At 42.4% G+C, this 23,424-nt stretch overlaps 1 protein-coding gene and 1 long non-coding RNA gene across 4 annotated transcripts in view; both read right to left on the reverse strand.

Moving 5' to 3' along the window:
- The window catches only part of TRIM2 (tripartite motif containing 2), a 161,841-nt gene that overhangs the window by 128,298 nt on the left and 10,119 nt on the right, over window positions 1–23,424 (reverse strand). The window lies entirely within an intron of this gene.
- Window positions 1,572–7,725, reverse strand: LOC135322031 (uncharacterized). The gene is made up of 2 exons (XR_010382283.1): window positions 7,487–7,725; window positions 1,572–2,465 (listed from the first exon to the last, which is right to left on the reverse strand). It is a non-coding gene; the product is annotated as an uncharacterized LOC135322031 (long non-coding RNA).

Genomic DNA, 23,424 nt, shown 5'->3' on the forward strand with positions numbered 1-23,424 from the left:
GAGCTCCCTCCTGAGCCTGGCCACGCTGGCACCTTGATCTCAGACTTCCAGCCTCCAGAAGGGTGAGAAAACACATTTCCACTGCTGAAGCCACCCAGGCCGTGGCACTTTGTTTCGGCAGCCCCAGCGGACTAATACCCTCCCTGCCCTCTGTGGGGGGGCTCCCGGCCCAAGGGAAAAGGCCCCTGCGCCCTGGAAGCTCGCACCGCGCAGCCCAGCTTTCACAGTATTGAGCAGTGCTGCGTGCTTTACCCTGATGCTTCCATTGATGCTCTGTGAGGTCGGCCATTGTCATCCTCCCTTTGCAGATGAAGAATGTGAAGCTCAGAACAGTTAAACTTGCCCAAGATAAGACTGACCAACGTGGTGCAGCTGGAACTAGAGAGAACACATCGCTGAAAGTTCCGTATGACCGTCTGACCCACACCTGCAAGGGATGCTCCTCTCTGCTTGGGGAAGGGGGGAGGGTTCTCATTGCTAATCTCTGACCATCTTTTTTTTTTTTTTTTAATGAAGTATAGTCAGTTGCAATGTGTGAATTTCTGATGTACAGCATAATGTTCAGTCATACATATACATACTTATATTAGTTTTCATATTCTTTTTCATTATAGGTTATTACAAGATACTGAATACAGTTCCCTGTGCTATACAGAAGAAATTTGTTTTTTATCTATTCTGACCATCTTCTTGTTTATTCGTTCACAGGGGCGCCCTAGGCTCTTTCTCACCCACAGACCAAGCCCCCGCACTCCAAGTCCTCTCTCTTGGCTGGGCTTCCTACCAGGGTTGCAAACTCGTGCATTGATCTGGCCCTGATACCACATCACCCGCTCCCTTCCCCTACAGCCATCTGGACAATCCTGCCCCACCCCTTAGCAGGATTCACTGCACCGATGGCGGAGCTGGGGCTGTGGACATGGTCCCCGTGCCTTTCCAACTTTTGTCACTTTCTCCATGCAGCCCTCCTCCAGCCCTTGCAGACACCCTCAGCAGGTGTCTTTTTCTTCCACTTCACACAATACATGCCTTCTAGGAACATTTATCATTCTACTGGGGCCATGGAGCCTCATCATGGGCGTGGGAAATAATGCAACTGTTAAATCATCAGGACAAGCCTGAGGGATGAGAAGCAGCCCCGGCGACATCTCCCAGGGGCCGGCGCAGACACGTGGGCTGTGTGTTCAGAGAGCGGGTGGCTCTGCACCAGTACAGGCCGGAAGGGCTCCGGAGCAGGTGGCATCCGAGGCAGCATCACGTGGTGGGGCTCAGGCTTTGGAGCCATTCACGCATTCATTCATTCATCTATTCATTCATCAAACCTTTATTCTGTTCCAGGTGCCACGTGGGCTGTTGGAAATACAGCTATGAACAAGCTCCCTGGGGAAATCAGACACTAAGGCGATCACAGGCTTGGACGGAGGCTCTGGGCAGCTAAGCAGGGTGATGCCATAGAGAATCCAGGGGCAGGAAGTGCATCTTGAGGAGGTGAAGGAGAAAACCCGAAGCAGAGGACAGAGCAGCCCTGAGCTATGTTGTGGGAATGAGGAACACAAAGAGGCCAACAGGACTGGAGGACAGTAACAATTTTTATAATTTCACTCAAGAATTAAAAAGTATTCTGAAACACCTCATGGATTTGGGGAGAAATCCACAAAATTATAAAATAAACCATTCTATATTGTGTGCACCCTGAATACCAGAAATGAACTCTTGTCCATAACGCCAACACTGCGTGGGTGCCTGCTGTGGGGCAGGGCCATGCTCTCTGCTTTTACTATCGTGGAATAGCTCACTTAACCCTCAAAACAGCCCCACCAGGTGCGTCCTATTCACAGATGAGAAAACTGAGTCACAGGCACATGTTGCCCATAGTCACGCGGCTGAGAAGTGGCAGATGCGGGCTTGAACTCCCCACCCTCAGCCATGACCCCACACCACCTCTCACGTCTTTTTCCCTCTAAGGCCCTTGGAGAAGGGCAGTCACATCAAGAAGCCTGTCTTGGACTCTAGTCTCTTCACCATGTCCAAGTTCTGATCTCAAAAAACACTGTGTCTGCAAATACAATGGTTCAGGCACCTGTGCCCCTTTGGCTTCACTTCTGATTCTGAACCAAAGAACTCCTTCCTCATCTCCTTCCATCACTTCTTATCTGTCCAAGGGCCTCAGTTTCCTCACCTGTGAAATGGGCTGCTGTGAGCCCTCAATGGACTGTAGAGGGTAGGAAGCCTTCCCAGCCCTTCCCTGGCTTTTCCTTCAAAGACCAGAAGGTGTCAGGGGCCTGGATGAAGCACAGCTGGTCATTAGGACGCAGTAACACTGTTTTCTCGCCCATGTCCATTTCTAAAAACAAAGAGCTCCAGTGCCAGGCCCGCAGGATAGGAAGCAGATGTTCAGAGAGCAGAAACCCATGTCTTCTAACACCTCCGCAGCACCTTCCTCAACACAGGAGCCGCAGCATCACCTGAGGAGAGGAAGGGTCATGAGCTGGACCACAAAAGGGGCAGGCAGCCAACAGACATCTGACGGCCCTAAGGAAGCAGGATGCCCTGTGTGTGCCCCCTCCAGCCCAGGGCTACCTACGGGGTTGCTGGGGTGGAGTCCAAACAAGAGGGGAAGGGTGCCAGGACTCGTCACTGCCACACACCCCCTTTTTGCATCCTGGCCTTGTCTTTTTCTGGGTGGGGGAGGGCGGTTTGAGAGCTAGAGTCGCCTTCAGACTGGGAGGTGGCAGAGTGCAGGGCCACGAGCCTTTCACCATCTGGTAGGTCTTTGTTTGGAGTAAGTCAGCCTGCTGTGTCAGCTGGGGGCGAGGAGAGCCCTTACTCTGCCCAGTGACTATCCCAACCTTGGCCCTGTGGTCCCTGCCTGGCATGCTACACCTGCTCCCTTAGCCTGACATTTGTGATCAGAGCTCATGGGGCCTCCAGAACGGCCTCCTTTCTCCAGCCTGCTTCTTAAAGGCTTTTTAGAGAGGCAGTTCAGCAAAATGGTTAGTGCGAACTGCCTGGACAGTGTCCCACCTCTTCTGCAGGACTTGGGCACATCACTGAATCACTGTGGGCCTCTAGGTCCTCATCTGTAAAACAGACTTAGTCACAGGATCCACTTCCAAGGGTTGTGATGAGAACACACAAGTCAGGACTGGGACCAGTGTGAGGCTCAGTATGTAAGAGTTAGCTCCTGCTACTATTATCGTACAACTATAAATGTTCATTCTCCTGAGGTCCTCTTCCTCAGCCCTTATCACTTTCTACCCCACCGAGGGCCCTTTGTGACACTTGGGACAAGTGGCAGGCACATCTCTGAGGGCAGGGCATCCCCAGCGCTTAGGACAATGCCTGGCATAAGTGGGCACCAGATGTGTAATTGCTGAATGAATGAATGAATGCAGTACTCTCAAGGATGCCCAGGAGCTAGTATTTTTCTTAAGAGACTTTTTTTTTAAATTTCTGGGCAAGACTGCAACCTTGAAAACTTGCCTTTCAAAAGCTTTCTGCTCGGACAGCTAAGACTTGAGACCGGGAGCCCTGCCTCCCCTCCCAGCCAAGTCCCAATTAGCTGCAAGGCTCAAGGCTGTCTAGAGCATTGTTTCCCTGCTAAGAATAACAATACCCAATCCTTGGGGGTATGGTAACAGCTAATGATATGGCACTGGAAATATGCCGCGAGCATCACAAAAGAAAGCCTTACTCTATTTATTACTATAAAACAAAATTATTTAACATGTACCAAAAATGCTTTGAGTTAATGGGGCTGTTCATTTACTGAAGACCAAGTATTACTCCTGTTTAGTTCCCTTCCCAGAGGCAAGGGCACCGAGTTATCAGTTAATTCTCTGAAGATAAAGCAAATCCATTTATTCATTGCAGGTTTCAAATGCAAAGTGAAAATACCTGTCCTCATCTCCTCACTGGCTTAAATAAAACTTAATTTTGTATGTATTCTGAAAATCTGACACAGTTTGGAAGAGAACTGCAGGACTTCGTTGCTTTTCCTGTTAACCATTACAAATCTTGATGAAAGTTTTTTTTAACACCTTTATTGTGATATGATTCCTGTACAGTAAACTACACATATTTCAGTTGTACAACTTGATGAATTTTGATAGATGTATACACCTATGAAATCACCACCACAATCAAGATAGCTCACATGTCCATCACTCCCCAGGAGGTGCAATTTTCAAACTCCCAATTTATCCCTTCCCACCCCCTTTAACCCCTGGTAACCATAAGATTGTTTTCTATGTCTGTGAGTCTGCTTCTGTTTTGTAAATAAGTTTGTGTCCTTTATTTCAGATTCCACATACAAGTGCTATCATACGGTATTTTTCTCTTTCTAGCTTACTTCACTTAGAATGATGATCTCCAGGTCCACCCATGTTGCTGCAAATGGCATTATTTTATTCTTTTTTATGGCTGGGTAGTATTCCACAACTTCTTTATTCATTCATCTGTCAAGGGACATTTAGGTTGTTTCCATGTCTTGGCTATTGTAAATAGTGCTGCTATGAGCATTGGGGTACATGTGGCTTTCTGAATTATATTTTTCTCTGGATATATGCCCAGGAGTGGGATTGCTAGATCATGTGGTAAGTTTATTTTTAGTTTTTTAATGAAACTCCACACTGTCTTCCATAGTGAAATTCTTACAAATAAAGGGTCTTCCCCATAAAGAGGCATCCTAAACACAACCGTGGCTTCCTCCGTTCTAGTCCCTGGTGGGCTTACTGACAATCAATGCCTGAACTTTACTCCCATAGCCTCGCTGTGATACTGCCACAAACAAGATGTTGGTTTCCTATGCATCCCTTAAAAAACACTCAGGTGTCAACCCACCTTTTCCCAAGGGCCTGCAGCTTCCATTTGCTTCCTTATTCAGTCATCTGAAAAAATCTTGTCATTATGCTTAAGCAATGACTTACACCCCATTTTCTGAGTAATATATACCAGCAGCATCCAGAATCACTCTATGAGAACAAAGCTAAAGACAGCTTAGTTAGGGCTTCATGACTCAAAAGCATTCTTGACACAGTATTTTCCAAGGTAGGCTCCATGGAGGAGAAGCAAATAAGAGACAGGAGGAAAAAAAAAAGTTGGCAACAAGAAGTCTGGGGACTCCGAATTAAACAGACTTCCTTCACCAGTGAGAATGGCCATCATTAAAAAGTCCACAAACAATAAATGCTGGAGAAGGTGTGGAGAAGAGGGAACCCTCCTACACTGCTGGTGGAAATGTAAACTGGTGCAGTCATTATGGAGTACAGTATGTAGGTTCCTTAAAAAAGTAAAAATAGACTTACCGTATGATCCAGCAATCCCAGTCCTGAGCATATACCCACAGAAAAATATAATTCAGAAAGACACATGCACCCCAATGTTCATAGCAGCACTACTGACAACAGCCAAGACATGGAAACTACCTAAATGTCCATCAACAGATGACTGAATAAAGAAGCTGTGGCATATACATATACAATGGAATACTACTCAGCCATAAAAAAGAATAAAATAATGCCACTTGCAGCAACATGGATAGACCTGGAGATTGTCATTCTAAGTGAAGCAAGTCAGAAAGAGAAAGAAAAATATCATATGATGTCACTTATATGTGGAATCTAAGAAAAAGACACAAATGAACTTTTTTACAAAACAGAAACAGACTCACAGACATAGACAACAAACTTATGGTTACCCATGGGTAAAGGGGATGGGAAGGGATAAATTGGGAATTTGAAAATTGCACGTCATGGAGAGTGATGGAAATACTAGCCATCTTGATTGTGGTGGTGGTTTCATTGGTGTATACATCTACTAAAATGCACATATTTGAAATATATGTAGTTTACTGTACAGGAACTGTACCACAATAAAGGTGTTAAAAAAAAATAAACAGACTTCCTTACTCCTTGCAAACCTCTAACAGAAGATTATAGTATACATAATCCTCAACTTTGACCCCAGATCATGTTGTATTCCTCTTGCTTCAAAGCCAACATCTCAAGGAACTATAAAAACTGCTTTTAGCATAGCAAGCTTTCCCACAAAACAGGCCTTTTTACCTTCTATCAATTACAAAATAAATGACTTGTTTCCCTGTAAGCATGTGAGGTGGCCAGAAGGCGTTAGTCTTTATTTTGACTCGAGATAGTCTCTTCTGCTATTTTTTTTTTTAATAGTCTATCTTCTTAGACCAAAGCCATTTGAAAGATTAATCTTCAACAAGTAGAGGAACTGGTCATCGGTAGGTGAGTCTCCTGCAAACCCAGTTTGGCTGAGCAGTGCTGGGGTGGTGGTGGAGCGCTGTGTGAAGTAGCAGAGAGTTGTAGCATCTACAGCTTGCAAACATCACCTGCCGCATTCCTGAATCGTAGTCAGGAGGGCTAGCCTGACGTCTAGCTGGGCCCTTGGGCCACAAGTTCAAGGGCAGAAGCTGTGTCTGTAAAGTGACCTCATTTGGTAGAGGCTGCTGATTTATTTGCCCACCTGCCATTCTCCCTTTGCTCCATATACTAGAGGCCCTGATTTTTAAGCAGATCCAGGAATACCTGTAATAAATACTTCGTTTAATAGGTCCTCTTGCAGGAACTATGGCCACAAGATTATGTTCCGACCAATGAGATGTACGTGGAAACACTGAGTGACAGCTTCCAGGAAACTTTAGGACAGCTGACATGGGCCCTTTTGTTCCCCCCATTCTCCTCTTCAAGCCCTTCCTTTCCTGCTGGCGAGAATAAGGGAAATGGCTGGTGCTTAAGCAGCCTTTGTAGTTCAAGAGGTGGAGACCAGTTACTGAGGGTACTCAAAAAACGTAAGCAGTGGACCCCTAGACCCTGACAACTTGATGACCTCTGGATTCCTTTCACCCGAGAGGCAAATACATTTTCCTTTTGATTAAGCTATTGTGGGTTTGCAGTTACAGCTGAATTAAGCCTTAACTAATATAATAGATAGCACCTAAACATCTTTTTACTGGGAAATAATTTAAAGCGTACAGAAAAGTTGCATGAATAGTACATGCAACGAGAATTCTGGTGTACCCTTCATCCAGATTTACCAATTTGTTAACATTTTGCCACGTTTGCCTTATCCTTCTTTTTTTAAAATTGAAATATAATTGATTTACAATGCTGTATTAGTTTATGGTGTTTGGGATTAGCAGATACAAACTACTACATATAAAATAGATAAACAACAAGGACTTACTGTACAGCACGGGGAACTATATTCAATGGCTTGTAATACCTATAGTGGAAAAGAAGCTGAAAAAGAATATATGTATGTACAACTGAATCACTGTGTTTTATCATTCTTAACCTCTCTGTCTCACTTTCTCTTTACACACAATTTTTAACCCATTTAGAAGGAACTGTGTACATTGTGCCCCTTTAATCTTGCATACTCTGATGTGAACAGAACAAGAGCTCCCACATAACCACAGTCACCAAATTCAGGAATTTCACCACCAATTGAATACTATTACCTAATCTATCGTTCATAGTCCAATTTCACCAATTGTCCCAATGTCTTTTCCAGTCCAGGATCCAATCAGAATCATATAGGTATTTGTCAAGTCTCAGATAACCATTTTTAAGGGTGTATTTCTTTAAAAAAAAAAAAAAGAAGAAAGAAAAAAGAAAAATACAAATTAAAAAGAAATCACATCGTTTTTGTGTTCAGCTACTGTCACTTCTACCTCTTTACTAACTGACAAACCTGGCATTCTCCTGCTGTCAGGGTCAATTCTAGGCCCCTGAATGCAGTGCCCCACCTCCACCCCACGAGTTTCCCTAGATCTCCCCACACACCCTTCCCCCGTTCTGCCCCTTCCTGCTTCCAGGAGTTCTGTCCGTCCCAGTCCGTCCCAGACACAGTGAGACCACGGTAAGTGCAGTGTTAGAAATTCTCACCTAAGCAGCAGTCAAGAGTGGAGCTCACCCCGTCGTGCACCCTGTTTCCCATAATTGCCTAATGGACTCTATACACTGGGAAAAATTGCACGTGCACTTGACAAAGAAGTGGAAACCGGGATCACTTAAGCCTCCTGGATGTAACCAGCCATTAAACAGCCGTTGCACTTTGCTCAGATGTAGTAGTAATCAATATCATGAATGCATTTGATAAGGGTGACTTAGGAGGTATGATTTATTCCTCCCTGAGGGTTTATTTCCAGCATAGGTCTTTACAGCAAGAATGAGGCTTGCTGACGGCCCAGTGCTGATGCACAGCAGAGCCCTCTGCATCTTCACTGAGCTTACTCTTGAGGCATCAGTTAATTCCTTGCATTTTATAGGGAAAGAAATAGGATTTTTTATTTTTATTTTATTCTTTTTTTTTTAATTTTATTTTTTGTTGAGGGGGGGAGGTAATTAGGTTTATTTATTTATTTGTTTTTAGAGGAAGTACTGGTAATTGAACCCAGGACCTCAGGCATGCTAAGTATGTGCTTTACCACTTGAACTGTACCCTCCCTGCCGAAATAGGATTTTTTAATCAATGAAATTAACTAAGAGGCAGAGATGATCGCCCTGCTCCTGGGAAACTGTTATTGAGGAATTAGGGTGGTGCCCGGCTGGCTGCCACCCTCTGTGGGTGTGTGTTGGGGGGAAGCCAGCCTGAGAAGTGGGCTGACAGGTCCCTTCCTTCAGACACTCTAGGGGATCTGCTGAGAAGCCAGGGAAGCCCCACAATTAACCTCACTGGCCTAGATGTTTATGTGCCTTGTCTCTCCATTGAACTTGGGTCTCAGGCCTGAGCCTGGAGTCTCCAGGCACCTGGAGAGAATAGAGGATGGGGAGGGAGGGTAGCTTTTTTGTCAAATCAATGCATTGACCGCACTTTCAGGAAAGACCATTGACCGCACTTTCAGGAAAGACCACTGTCTGCATCATGGCTGGCACGTCTTCAAACTGCAGTCCCTTTGGTTCAGAATCACCAGCCACGTGAGGAGAAAGAGAAAGAAAACCATGGTCAGGGTGACCCTTTCCACTGAGAAGGAAGCTGTCAGGAACACAGTTTCTGCTGCGGCTGCCAGGCGGGATGCTGTGATAGCCGATGGCAGGTGAGCTCAGAGAGGAACAGGGCTCCAGGCCAGCTTCTCCAGGACAGAAGGCAGAGAGAAGGGATGTGGCAAGGGGAGGGAGCGGGTGCTCCTACCTGGCGGGACTTCTGCTTCTGTCCTTCCTGAGGCCACCAGGAAGACGTGTCACCTGCATTGCTTTTGTAGGGCTTTGAACCAAAAAATGGAGACATCAGTGCTCTGCCTTCTGTGTGCTTCCAGTTCTAGCCCCACGGGGATGCTGCTGTATCTCCTACATTGCACCCAGGGCGGGCACATGGCAGGCACTCAGTACACATTTGTGTGCGGAAAGAGCGATTATGATCTAACCTGGCATCTCATCAACACAGACACCGTTCCAGAGGACACTGGGAAGAAGAACTGAAAATCGGCAATCGTCAACTCCCTCTAGGAAATGTTTCCAGAGTCAGTCAAAAATCACTATAGCAGACAAATGCCCTGGTTTCTAGAAAGAATAAAAAAGAAAAGAAGAGAAAAGAAAGGAAAGGAAAGGAAAGGAAAGAAAGCGGGAGGGAAGGAGGGAAGGAAGGGGTAAAGAAAAAGTCATTAAAAAAAGTGGCGTTATACCGCAATAAAGGTGTTCAAAAAAAAAAAACCTAATAAAGGCCAAAGACCTTACAAAGGAAAAAGAAAAAACAAGGCATGGGTGAGACTATAAGAGAAAAAACTACGAGAGACAATCAAATGCAATGTGCACATAATTTCCTTCCTGATTCTACAATCTAAGTATGAAAAATGCCTTTGAGACAACCAATTTGAATATGAATGAGGTACTAGATATTAAAATACTAATGGTAACGTTATTGGGTATGATAATCGCATGGTAGTTACGTTGTTCTTGTTTTTTAAGTCTTTGCCTGTTAGTCATCCAACCTGAGTATTTATAGGTAAAGTGACAGATCTGGGGATTTCTTTAAAATGTATCAGCAAAAAACAAAATATAGCAAAAAGTTGGCGGGGAAGGGATGCGGCTGGCAAAATGTTGATAACTGTTGACACTGGGTTTAGATTCCTCGTGGAAGTTCATTATACTCTCCTTTCTACTTTTGTGTAATTTTGAAATTGTCCAAAAGAAAAATCTTTTAAAAGTCACGGAATCCATAATCTCCTATCCTTGAACTCAGATGTGTCATCTTTTTTCCATTAGTTAATTCAACACATATTGATGGAATCCCTGCGGTGTGAAAAGCATTGAGGGAGGACCTGTGAGGGTTACAGAGCCACACAAATATCAAGCACGTGTTGCGGGGAAGGTATAGCTCAGGGGTAGAGTGTGTGCCTAGCAGGCACAAGGTCCTGGGTTCAATCCCCAATACCTCCATTTAAAAAAAAAAAAGAAAGAAATGAAAACCTAATTACCTCCTCCCCACCAAAAGCACATGCAGGATAAATATCTAGGGTGGCTTCTATTTGGCTGCCTGGGTGTGGGGAACCCTGACTCTTCCCAGATGCTGGATATGTTTGCCTAGAGTCAGCAGGCCACACCCCTTGCGATCTTGGACGAGCCACTTAACCTATCCTAGGTCTCCGTGTTCTCATTTACAAAAATTGGCTAATGGTAGTACTCCCTTCATGAGCTGGTTATGAGTATTAACTGAGATCATAATAACAGGCTTAGCCTAGTACCTACTTAGGCTATTGATAGAGCCAGTGACAGCAGCCAACATCATCATCTGGTTAGAGCAGTCCGCCAGCAGTGATTTGTGCCATTAGAAAGAAGTGCCCTTTTCTCCAGGCTGGGATGGCCTTGAACAAGGGTGAGGGGCTCAGCTGCTGGTTTTACCCCGGAATGGGCTCCCTTGTGTAGGTGAGACAAGAAAGAAGCGGACAGAGGACAGCCATTCAAGGAATAAGAGCAATTAACACCAAAATGGTGGAAGATTTGACTCCCAGTAGACCTTAAAGCTCAAGATGATGGGAGATTTGACTTCTAGTAGACCTTGAGCTTCATTATACGATCACGGTAATATATTAACATGGCAAATGACACTCCCACAGGTGCCATAACAGGTTCAAGGTTGACCATAAAAGTTCCAAGAGTTGGCAGTGACCCAATTCCTGGAAATCCCAGCCCCTTCCCCAGGGTAGTTGGAATGGTTCTCTCGTTGGCATATGAAGCTACAGAGCCCGGAAAAAGTAGCAACACCGCGCCTCGAGGCTTCTCGACTCTTCAGAGTCGGCCCACACTCTGTCCATGGAGTGTGTATCTACTTTTACTTTAACCTGATTCCCCAAACCCCACACCTAGTGGCCTTTCACTCGCCTTCTGAGACAGCCTACACGCTATGCAGTATGTATCTCTCTAAATAAATCTACCTTTACTCAGTTGTGGCTCCCTCTTGAATTCTTTCCTGCATGAAGCCAAGGACCCACGCTTGGCGGGGCACGTCCCAGGGGCTCAGCCAAAACTTGGAACACGGCCATCCTCTTGCCCCACATTCATTTTTCCTGTATCATCTGTCAATCTGTACATCATATGGAGGATCTCTGAACAGGTCTCCCAGGTCCACCCTGATGCCCGTCAAATTTCCCAAAAGGAACAAAAGCTCCAGGACTTGCCTCCAATTTAGCCTGTGGGTGAACATCTTCAGCACTCCAGAAGCAGGTGCTTGGTGCTGACCCACTTGTGTTTGAAGGTTGCCGTGGCAGGACGGCAGGGTAAAGGAAAACATCCATCTATGCAGCCCATGCTTTGCAATTCCCTCCCCGAAGCCCTCTCTGGCCTCAGCCATCAGCCTGTACCTTACCAGGCTGGGGTCAGGCTAAACATGCCATTCCTAGTGCTCAAGGAATACCTGGAAATCCTACTCACTGATTTTAAAATTGTGTTCTCATTTCTCCTAAATGATGGTAATGGGGATGGTGACTTATGTATTAATGTAGATTAACTGCTTGTTTCACTTGGAATGAAAGTCACTTCAGCACTAGGCTTGATTATACCTTATCTTGTTTTGCCTCCTCTTTCGTCTCCTTCCCCTCCCCTCCTCCTCCTCCTGCTCCTCCCCCTCCCTCTTCTTTAATTAAAAGGCAGACTCTGTTATCGCCTACAATCAGGCCATTCACTTCAGCATGTATTTTGCTGTGCGGTGGATTGAGACGTACCATCCACATCCCAGCTGCAGGCGCCATGGCTGCCTCCATGGACAGTCACACAAGTGCACGTCTGTTTCGGAGGCAGAGATGAGGCGAGAAAGTGCCCGACGATGCGGAGACACGCGCCTCTCTCACGCAGAGCACCGCGCCGTGGGGGAAACGTACGCGGTTCACGTTCACCGTATTTAGGTGGGCAGATGCCACATGCAGCTATTCAGAAATCCAAATCCAAATCCAAATCCATTTAAACCCAGTACAGACTGGGAGGCTACAGAGAAATTTCACTAAGTTGGTGCTTTTGTCCATGTTATGCCAGAGGATTAAAGGGAGCCCTCGTCAATATTAACATCTTTACGGATGCAGTGGTTTAGGACTGTCATTTTCTAGTAAGATGCCCTATCAATACACATACATTTGCATATACTTTAAAATTTTGAATTACATCAGAAAAATGGCAAGTAAAAAATGCTGCCTCAAATAGTCAAGTGAAATTAAATCCAAATTCATACACCAAAGTAGACCATAATAGCACATCCTGCTACACAGTTCCTCTTAACTAGTCCAATAACTAAAACTGTTGCCTTCCAGATAACAAGTGTAGGAAAAAATTTTAAAAGCAAACTAGAGACATTAAATCTATACCAAAGCATGGGGATGTGAGTCTACATTTCTGAGACACGCCGGTTACAACGACACACTTCTTCCAAGAATCCGCCTGAAATATTGGCCCCAACGGTGTCATGAACAGCAGACTCTCCACTCTTCAGTATGGATTGATTTCTGAAGAGAACCAGGTGCCTCCCCGACAGAATTTATATCAAATGAAAATCCTTGGAAGAAGTTTGAGTAAGCGCTAGAATAGAATTGGAACACATTTTGGGAATGTATTTTAAAGATCTCTTAACAACGTGATTAAATCAACCACTGTATATTAATGTGCTTTCTAATTTAAGAAAGATTGTTTTTATCCTTAGACCTACTAAATTGGTTTCATTTGAGAAAAATGGGAAATTAACATTTGAGTTATTTCCAGGAAAGTCTCCATAGTTTTGATCTCATCCATCATGACTACCCATTATGTGCATATTAAGTTCATTTTCTTCTAACTCCCTGCTCTTCACTGCCTGCCTTTGGTCACGTTATAGCTATATACATTTTTTTTTTCTAGTTTCAAAAGCAATACATACTCTTTACAAAAATTCAATTATCATCTATTATCCCACCACACAGAAATGATTACAATTTAGCATCATGTCAGATGGTTTTCTAGGCCAACATATTCGTAAAACAATGCTTACCAAAACAAAATAATTAACAGTAGTTTATCATTTCTTTTACCTTCCTCCCAATAACATATCATGGACAACTTCTCTTATGGAAATGTTTGGTTCTATGAGCCCATTTCTTGATGTGTGGTTGCACAGAATACTGTTTTATGGCTATAGTATAATTTACTTCACCAGTCTCCAATGTGGGTAAAACAATATTATAAACAAATGCAAAAAAAAAAATCCTTGTACATACACCTCTGCATATTTTTTCTATTTAAAATGGTTTCTTTAAGGAGTAGGGAAATAGCTCAGTGGTAGAGTGCATGCTTAGCACGCATGAGGTCCTGGGTTCAATCCTTAATACCTCTATCAAAAACAAACTAACAAAAACTCTTTAAAAAATGTTTTCTTTATATATAAAATAAGTAGCTGGTTATATTTTCCCTGTTTTTTTAATCATCATGGATAAATCAAGAATTAAGTAAATGAAAGCAAATTGGCAAATGAACCTTAAAAGGTACATATTTTCATATTTTATGTTATTCAAACACTTACATATGTTGTCATTTGTGTTGGGGGACACTTGTCAGGGATGGTGACGTGGGTTGGTAAGAATTTACCGAAAGCAAGGGAAAGTTTAAGAACAAAGGAAAGTTTAATAGGCATGCTGCTACAGGCAACAGTGGGCCACATAAGTGCCTGCGTGTCCTCCGGTGCAAAGAACAAAGGAAAAGTTTAATAGTTATGCTGATCTAGCAGGCCACCCAGGGAAGAGGTGCCTGTGCAGCCACCCAATGTGAATGTGCAGGGTCTTTTACTGGGGAAGGGGCCGTGAACACAAAGGGATGGGGCAACAGAGTTTTGATTGGCTGTGAGTAAGGTAGGGGGCTTTGGCATATAGGAGGATAGTGGATTTACGGCTCTAATAAGATGGAGACATGAGCTGACACAAACAAGGTAGTGGAATTTACGACTCCGATAAGGAGGAGACCTGGGCTGAGACAAGTCAGCCTGAGCTACAGTGAGGTTAGTCATTTCCCAGGGCCGTTAACTGTGCTAAGACAAACGCCCATCAGGAACAGGCAGAAGCCTAAGGGCTGGAAGGTTGGGGGCCTCGGCACGTACCAGGTGGCCCTGCAGTTTGCTATGGATTTGAACCGGAAAATCTGCAGAAGAGAAATTCCAGGTCAAGGGACTTAGGACCACTTTCAACAAACCCCTCAAGCCTAGGGCCTGCTGGAGGACAGAACCCCCAGGCCTGGCTCCTTCTCCCTGACTTGTGTTTTGAGGGTTTGACCAAAGTCTGTCTGCACCTCTCTTCTACTGTGCTTTCCTCCGGGTTCTTACACACCTTCCATTCTCACTGTGGGAGGTGTCAGGCTCTGTGCATCCCACAGTCATACTTCCCCCAAAGCAAAGGGAGTTCAGGAGCTGAGAAATATCCCATGCTGATTCGAAGTCCGGGTGTGTGGTGGTGAACTGGAAACAAATAACTTGTTAGAAAGTCCAAACATGAAAACCCTAATAAGATTTCAAAATAAACACTGTTTCCTTGCCATTTTGTTGGACTGCTTTCCATCCTTTTGTAACACAAAATTGTCATTCAGGACTTCTTTCCATGTTGCAATCTGCCATTGCGTCATCCTCGTGTCATGGTGTATTTCTCAACGGCCTATTTGTTTTGAGACTTTTTCCTTTTCTTTTTGCCAAATTCTGTGAACAATGAATTACTTCAGTAGAAAACCCTGTATCATCTTTGCAGAAAGGCCACGTGGGCCATTGTGTTCTTTTGTGCTTTCATTGGCTTGGTTGTGCGTTATAAGAGAAACCGTTTTTAAAAATACAATATTAATAGCCCAGTTTAATGAGAAATAAAATCTAAATGTGCTCCTTTCCTCCCAGGGGATTGTACTGTTTACCTTTAGCAGGGAATCACGAACTACAGGGCTTAGGGAACTCGACTGAGATCACGCAGCTAGTAACTGGTGGAAGCAAGATTCAACCCAGACATTCTGGCGGCAGAGTCCAAATTCTTGATATTACTAAATGTCTGATGCCACTGCACACACCCAGCTTTGTGGTCATGTAAAAAGCTAAGTAATTATTCAAGAAGATAATTTAATCTGAGGTCACCAGACAGATTCCTGGAAGGTCAAAGCACATCAAACTGAACGCTGGAGGTTAAAGTGAAGTCTGTGCCCTGAATGGTCGGCATTCCAGATCTGTTCCCTTTCATGCTCCCAGAAGGGTGGAAATCAGTTATATCTACCCAAAGCAGACGTATTCTTAGGACTTCTTAGTCTTAAAAGAAACTAAATGTCCCCATTAAAGAAAAATCCTTCCAACACAGCCTTGTGGGGGCTCCCAAAGCTGGGAGCTAGGCCCATGGCCAGATCATTCTTCAAAGGAGGTCTACCAGTTGCCAAAGCCAGCAATTCAATTACACAAAGACAGCAACTGAGTGTTTTGCAGCCTCACTCTTAACTATGTGTGGACAGAGATCAGAGAATAGCCTGAAACAAACACATCAAGAAAAGAAACTCAGAGGCCACAGAAACAATACAGGAAGTAGAAGAATGGTTTTAAAAAATCCGCTGTGCATCTTCAGAGCCAAAAAGAACCTATTATGTCTATGAAATGACAAGATATTTTTTTAAAAACTAGAAAAACAGAGTGACACCTTAGAAATTAAACATTTGAAAAGCAAAGTTCTCAATAGCATAAAAGGTAAGAAAATTAGAAGATCAATTCAAGTGGTATATTGTTCAGCTAACCAGAGTTCCAGGAGAGAAAACAGGAGGAAATAAAAGGGGAAACATTAGTAAAGTGAAAATAGAGTGCATTTTTTTTTCAGAAGTAAAAGGCATGAATTTCCATATTTAAAAAGGGCCAACTAAGCAAAATAATTAATGAAAAGACACTCAGATCGTGGCAAATCACTGTGAAATATCAGAATACATAGGGAGAAAAAACACTGATGGAGACAGAGAAAGGGAATGGCAGAGATGAGAAGGCAGTGGAGGAGGCTTCAAAATTCTAGGAAAAATTATTTTCAGCTGGGGATTCTATATGCAGCCAAACTATAGAGTGTGTGGGTGGAATAAAGACATTTTCAGATATACAGGGACTCAAAAATCACCTTGCACGTACCCTATCTTAAAAAAACTACTGGAGGATGTATTTCAGAAAAACAGAATCAAATGAAGAAAGGAAAAGACGCTGGGGTCCAGGAAAAGAGAATTCAACACAGGACAATGATAAAAGTAAGTCCCCAAACAATAGCACACTGGGAGAGGAGGAAAAACAAAGCAAAACAAAATTAAAAGCAAAACAAAATTAAAAGCAAAAAGCCGTCCAAACTGGAGTAGAACAGAGGCCATGTGACACATCTGTTTGGACAGTTGAAAAAAATGTTAACAATAGGCCCATAGAAAATCTAATGAAAAAATGAAGTGTTTATTAGCTCTGGGTAAAACATAATGCAGTATATAAACTATGGGGCTCAGCAGTGACAGCATTTATATAGTCTTACTAATGTAAACTATGATTTAATCAAGACATGTACTCTGACTAAGTCGCAGGGAAGGAAAGGGAGAACACAGAGTGTAGGAGGGAAAGCGAAATTCTCATCTCCTGTGACTAGGAGTCAATAGATACAATATAAAATAGATCAGTAAACAGTAATGTATGTATGTGCAGGGAATCCCAGGAAAAATACATGAGGCTGGGGACATCGATTGCGTCCAGGGAAGGAATTAGGGAGGCTGGGGACCAAGGTGAGAAGGAGACTTTTCATTGTTTTTACCCTTTTTTCTTTTGAATTTTGAATTCTGTTAATGTATCACTTATTTGAATAAAGAAAAGAAATAATTAAAAAGAAACAACAGAGGGGTAAGAGTACAGCTCAGTGATAGAGTGCATGCCTAGCGGGCATGAGGTCCTGGGTTCAATCCCCAGCACCTCCATTAAAAATAAAGAAATAAACAAACCTAAGAGCCCCCGCCCCCGGCAAAAAAAGAAATATCAGCAAGAAGATAATTTTTAGAAACATGAAACAAAGAATGGAAACCATAAGCAAAGTAAAATAACAACCTTCGGAATGGGAGAAAATATTTGCAAATGATGTGACTGACAAAGGTTTCATTTCCAGAATATATAAACAGCTCATACAACTTAATAAGAAAAAATACACAACCCAATCCAAAAATGGGCAGAAGACCTAAACAAGCAATTCTCCAGGGAAGACACACAAATGGCCAATAGGCACATGAAAAAAATGCTCAGTATTGCTAATTATCAGAGAAATGCAAATCAAAACTACAGTGAGGTACCACCTCACACAACTCAGAATGATCATCATTAAAAAGTCCACAAATGATAAATGCTGGAGAGAGTGTGGAGAAAAGGGAGCCCTCCTACACTGCTGGTGGGAATGTAGTTTGGTGCAGCCATTATGGAAAACAGTATGGCGATTCCTCAGAAAGCTGAAAATAGACTTACCATATGATCCAGCGATCCCAGTGTTAGGCATACATCTGGAGAGAACTCTGATTCGAAAAGATACATGGACCCCAGTGTTCACAGCAGCACTATATACAATAGCAACCTAAATGTCCATTGACAGATGACTGAATAAAGAAGATATGATATTTTTATACAATGGAATACTACTCAGCCATTAAAAAGAATAAAATAATGCCATTTGAGGCAACATGGATGATCCTGGAGATTGTCATTCTAAGTGAAATAAGCCAGAAAGAGAAAGAAAAATACCATATGATATCACTTGTATGTGGTATCTGAAAAAAAAAAAAGAAAAAAGAGGGCACTAATGACCTCATCTACAAAACAGAAACAGACCTGCAGACATAGTAAACAATCTTATGGTTAACAGGGGAAAGGGAGTGGGAAGGGATAAGTTTGGGAGTATGAGAATTGTAAATGTTTATCACTATATATAAAAATAGATGAAAAATAAATTTCTGTATAGCACAGGGAACTATATTCAATCTTATAATAACCTTTAATGAAAAAGAACATGAAAATGAATATATGCTACATTTTTAATATGAAAATCTAGAAACCTGATCCCAGAGTACATGACATGAGTTGTGATTTTAGAGAATCAGTAATCTGCAAATTTCAGAAATTTACAGTAATCACCTAACTGCATTAAATCAACTAAACAAAGTATTCTTAAATATGGCTATGTATACTTGAGTACATAAAGTTTAGTTTTTCCATTAAGTCTTGCAAAAGCTGGGTTCTTACATGTGTTTAGGATTCTGACATTCTGACTTCAAAAACAATCTTACCCCTCAGTTCTGGAGAGCATGGTGCATGCGTCAACCGTTTTAATTCACTTGATCCAGTGGTAACTAATCACTTGGGCATGAGCGGCCAAAGGAAGATTCCCCTAGAGTGGCATCATGGTTTCAAACTCTGTGGTCTGTTGGAGCTCCCTCATGGGAAAAAGAGTCCTTCTTATTAGCAAGATGTCATTTTAACTGAAACATACAATGACAGAGACTAATGGCCGACATCCCACTTGCTCTGCCACACTCCAGAAACTGCTGTATCTCATTTACTCCTTCACTCACTGTGATGATTAATTTTATGTGTGAACTCAACTGGGCTACAGGGGCCCAGACATCTGGTCAAACATTATTCTGAGTGTTTCTGCAATGGGTGTTTTTGGATGAGATTAACATTTTAACTGCCCTCCATGATATGGGTGGGCCTCATCCAATCAGCTGAAGGACTGAATAGAACAAAACGATGGACCCTCTCCTGAGTAAAAGAGATTTCACCAGCAGACTGCCTTTCGACTTCATCTGCAATAACTCTTCCTGCCTGATGGCTTTTGAACTGGAACACTGGTTCTCCTTGGGTTTCCTGCTTGTTGTCCCACACTATAGACTGGATTTACCAACCTCCTTAATCACATGAGCCAATTCCAACAAACAAGTAAACAAACAAATAAATACCCTATTAGTTGTGTTCTCTGGAGAACCCCGATGGATACACTCATTCAAGCAAGTATTTATTTAACATATAGTGTGTGCCAAGCAATAATCTAAGTGGCAGGATAAAGAGTTAAAACTACAGTAAGAGTAAGCTGGCAAAGTTGGCTGCCAAGAGAACGTGCACTTGAATTTCATTTAGGAGCTTGAGGCATCATCAGGCTTTTCCATCAGGCTGACCAAGTTTACTTGAGCACTTGGTTTTTCCAGTCTTGCCTTATCTCTTTTTTCCAGTAGATGGAAGGTTCCAGTGAAATGCTGCAACTCCCCACACCCTAACAAGTCAGCTGCAGAGGACACAGTGCATTTATCTGCTGGTAGTCCAGGCAGCTACCTTTACTTACACTTCTGAGTGGTTCTTAAGCATAGTTTGCCACCTTGGAATACTGCCCAGTATGCAGTCATCCAGGAAGCTTGTTGGACCTGCCTTGAAGTGGTTGGCTTATGAGAACTAGATGATACAAAGAAAACTAGCAAGTGTGCTGGTCTTCTTTGTGAGAGGTCTTTGAGAGGGAAGCATTCACTAATTAGAGAGCTCTAATGAAACCCAACCTGGAGAACAGAATATTCCAACGGATTCTGCTGAGCATCATAGTGTATGTAGTGTCCTGGAAAGTCAGACAGGCAGGTCTGAGTCAAACTCTTGTGTCTGCTCCTTAGTAGCTGATGACCTTGGAGAACGTATCCAACTTCTCCGGCCTTCTAAAACGAGGATAATAATACTGTGATGCAATGCAGTCGCGCATGCGCAGGGACAAGGACGGGGCTGCTCTGTTGCACATGTGCTAATAATCCAAGGAGGCTATTTCTTAACATGGAGCATTGATGTCTCTTTGATCCATCCCTCTGCTTGTGAAAGCAGTAGGGGTTGGTTATAAACATTAGATTGCACAGTGCTTCTGTACAGAGGAAGGATCGTAGTCCTCATTTCAAAATTTTGTATTAAGCTTTTAGAACAGAGGTCCTATTTTAGTTCAAAGTACAACAAAATCTTTGTTACTACAGAATGGACGGTGAATGGATGTCCAAAGAATCTGGCCAGGGAAGAGTTAATTCACACTGGCAAGATGACCGTGCCTGGTCTCCCTCTCCCTCCTGGGGAAACACAGAAATGAATGAAAGAACAGGAAATGGAAGGCTTTATTGTTTGTGAGGCAGAGAGCTAGCCCCCAGCCCTCCCCTCCCACCTTTAAAAATAAAGCCTGGAAAATAATCATCTTCTAAAAATCCTAATGCTACCTCGGAAGACTGATTTGTTTTCCTCTGGGGAAGCTAATGAGATCAGTGGTTTTTGCTGGATTAGCTCAGAAATGCTTATTCATAGTAACTTGGTGAAGGGAAAGTGTCAGATAACACAGTTTATTTTGCATCAAGATTATGTGTAACAAAGACGAACTCAAAAGAATTAAGGACAGGAGGGAGGAGAGGAGTAGGGAAAAAATTTCAAAGAAACATTTGCTCAGAGGGGTTATAAAACCTCTTTCAAAACCAGTGTGAAGACTGCAACTGACTTATATTCTAAAAATTGCACCAAACAATTGTGGAAAGTTGTAAAATAGAGATATTACTCTATTGAAACATATTCCTTATTGCCCAACGAAAAGCATAGTAAAATTGTAACTTACTTAAAAGAGCTAAAAATAAAGGCTTGTCGGGAAGTGTCCAAGAAGAATAAAATACTAGTGGAAATTAGGGAATCCTATATATTTAATTAAAATTTTTCAAAAAATTTTATTTATTATTATATTATTTTTAATTTTTTTTATGTTGTGGGGAGGAAGCAATTAGGTTTATTTATTTTTAGGGGAGGCACTGGGGATTGAACCCAGGACCTTGTGCATGCTAAGCATGCGCTCTACCACTTGAGCTATACTCTCCCCACTAGTAAAAATGTTTAAGTATTGAATTTTCATGAGGCTCATTTATTATAGAAGTAACTGGCAGTCACAGCTTTTCACATCATTAAATTCCAAGCTACTATTACTTCTCCAGAAAGTCTGGAGGCCAATACGATGGTGACCATAGATCACACAGTTTACTGACAAGCCATCTTGGGAGGAGACTTCTCATATATTTAGAGGAGTACATTTAAACTCTGATTAACTTGTTCAAGTATTAGGGTTTGAATTACAAACACAAAAAAGAGGGGAAAAAAAATCCAAGTAGAGATTCAAATGGTCCTACAGGAATTTGTAAAAATTCAGTGGGCCTTCTATGTATGTGGTACAAGAAAGCTTTCTTTTCCTAAAGATTCTACAGTGGCTCCATATTGTCTTGGGAACAAGTTCAAAGTCTTCATTCTGATATGGAAATTGGATTGAGTCACATATTACATCTTTCTTGCAAATACATAGCATGAGTTAACCATCTGGGTGCACGAACCATCTGGACCCTTTACATCAATTCTCTTTATTCCTTACAATAGTGCAATGATTGTCCCCACTCACAGATGAAGAAACTGAGACTCTGGGTGTTGTGCAAATTCTCAAGTTTGCACACCTTTGGGATACAAACCCCAATCACCTACCTCCAGAGAAAAAGCCTCTTTCTTCCTCTCCATTAATCATCAAAAGTGAGTTGTCAGTGGGGAGGGTATAGCTCAGTGGTAGAGCACATGCTTAGCGTGCATGAGGTCCTGGGTTCAATCCCCAGTACCTCCATTAAATAAAAAAAATAAAAATAAATAAGTAAACCTAATTCCGACCCCCCCAACCCCCGCCAAAAGTGAGTTGCCAAATCCATGCCTTTTGAGCCACTGCTTAAGCTGTTTGCCTTTAGGTGAAAAATACCTCCACCTTCTCTGCTTACCTTTCTAGACCATTGCTAAAGGCACTGGAGCCATCACAGGGCACCGGATTATACCCACAGGCATCAACGTCCCCCCTCCAGCCCTGGCATGGAACAGACTGTATCACTTCTCACATTTGATTAGTCAGTCTGGCACTCCACCTAACACTTTCTTTGTGATATTTTTTATCTGATTTTGTGCTTGTAAACCTTTCTTTTAAACATGATAGTAGGAACTAGTTTTTAAAATTGCCATGTGCTTTGTTATTTTTTCACATTTAGTGGAGTAATTATTTCATAGATTTAATTTAAAATTTTCTGCGTTTTGGTTGCCCAATATATATAAAACTATACATTAGAAAGATAATTTACTTTTTGGCTTACCACTATATAATGATGAGAATAATCTACTTTTTTGGTGATAATCAGCACTTATTAAGTATGTTTATTTTAAAGTCATTTTTATTTCTAGCAAGTGAAGGGCAGCTATAAAATAAACAACATTCTGAGGACCACCCGACAAAAGACTCCCAAACTTTGCTTCCTGAAAAAGGAATGGGCCTCTTGCAGGACGAGGCAGAAACCAGTGTGCAGAAATCTGGACCAGAGCAGCTTGGACTGTGTCTGTGAGCTGGTGGCTGTCCACAGCTGTCTGCTACTGGTTCATGACAAGTAAGTGCAGCAATTGCAAGCAATCATTTAAAAACACTTAAGCAGTTTGACATAGTAATTTTATTTCTGTTGACTCAAAATAAAAAATTGGAGTTTGAATTTTATATGTTTGGGGTTTTTTAAATTTTATTTTTCAGTTATTCCACGTTATTATATTTTACAAAATTATCCACAGTGGATTGGAAAAAAATTTTTTAAGGTCCTTACCGCAGATAACTGAGAAGCACTGATCTACAGGAAGGTCGATGTCAGCCTAATGTAAACAATGACATCATCATAATTTTTATGATATATCAGGTCCTGTTATAAAGTCTTGCAACCTAAATGTATTTACTTCTCACAACAACCCTTTAAGGGGGAACGCCTCTGATTTCTCAGATAAGGAAACCGAGGCAGAGAGAAGATAAATCACTTTCCCAGTGTCGCACAACTGGCATGTGACAAGTGAGATAAGAACTCAGGAAGTTTGGCTGTTGGGTCCTAGATGCTAGTAACC

Source organism: Camelus dromedarius, chromosome 1, assembly GCF_036321535.1.
Source record: "Camelus dromedarius isolate mCamDro1 chromosome 1, mCamDro1.pat, whole genome shotgun sequence".
NCBI classification, from domain to species: Eukaryota; Metazoa; Chordata; class Mammalia; order Artiodactyla; family Camelidae; genus Camelus; species Camelus dromedarius.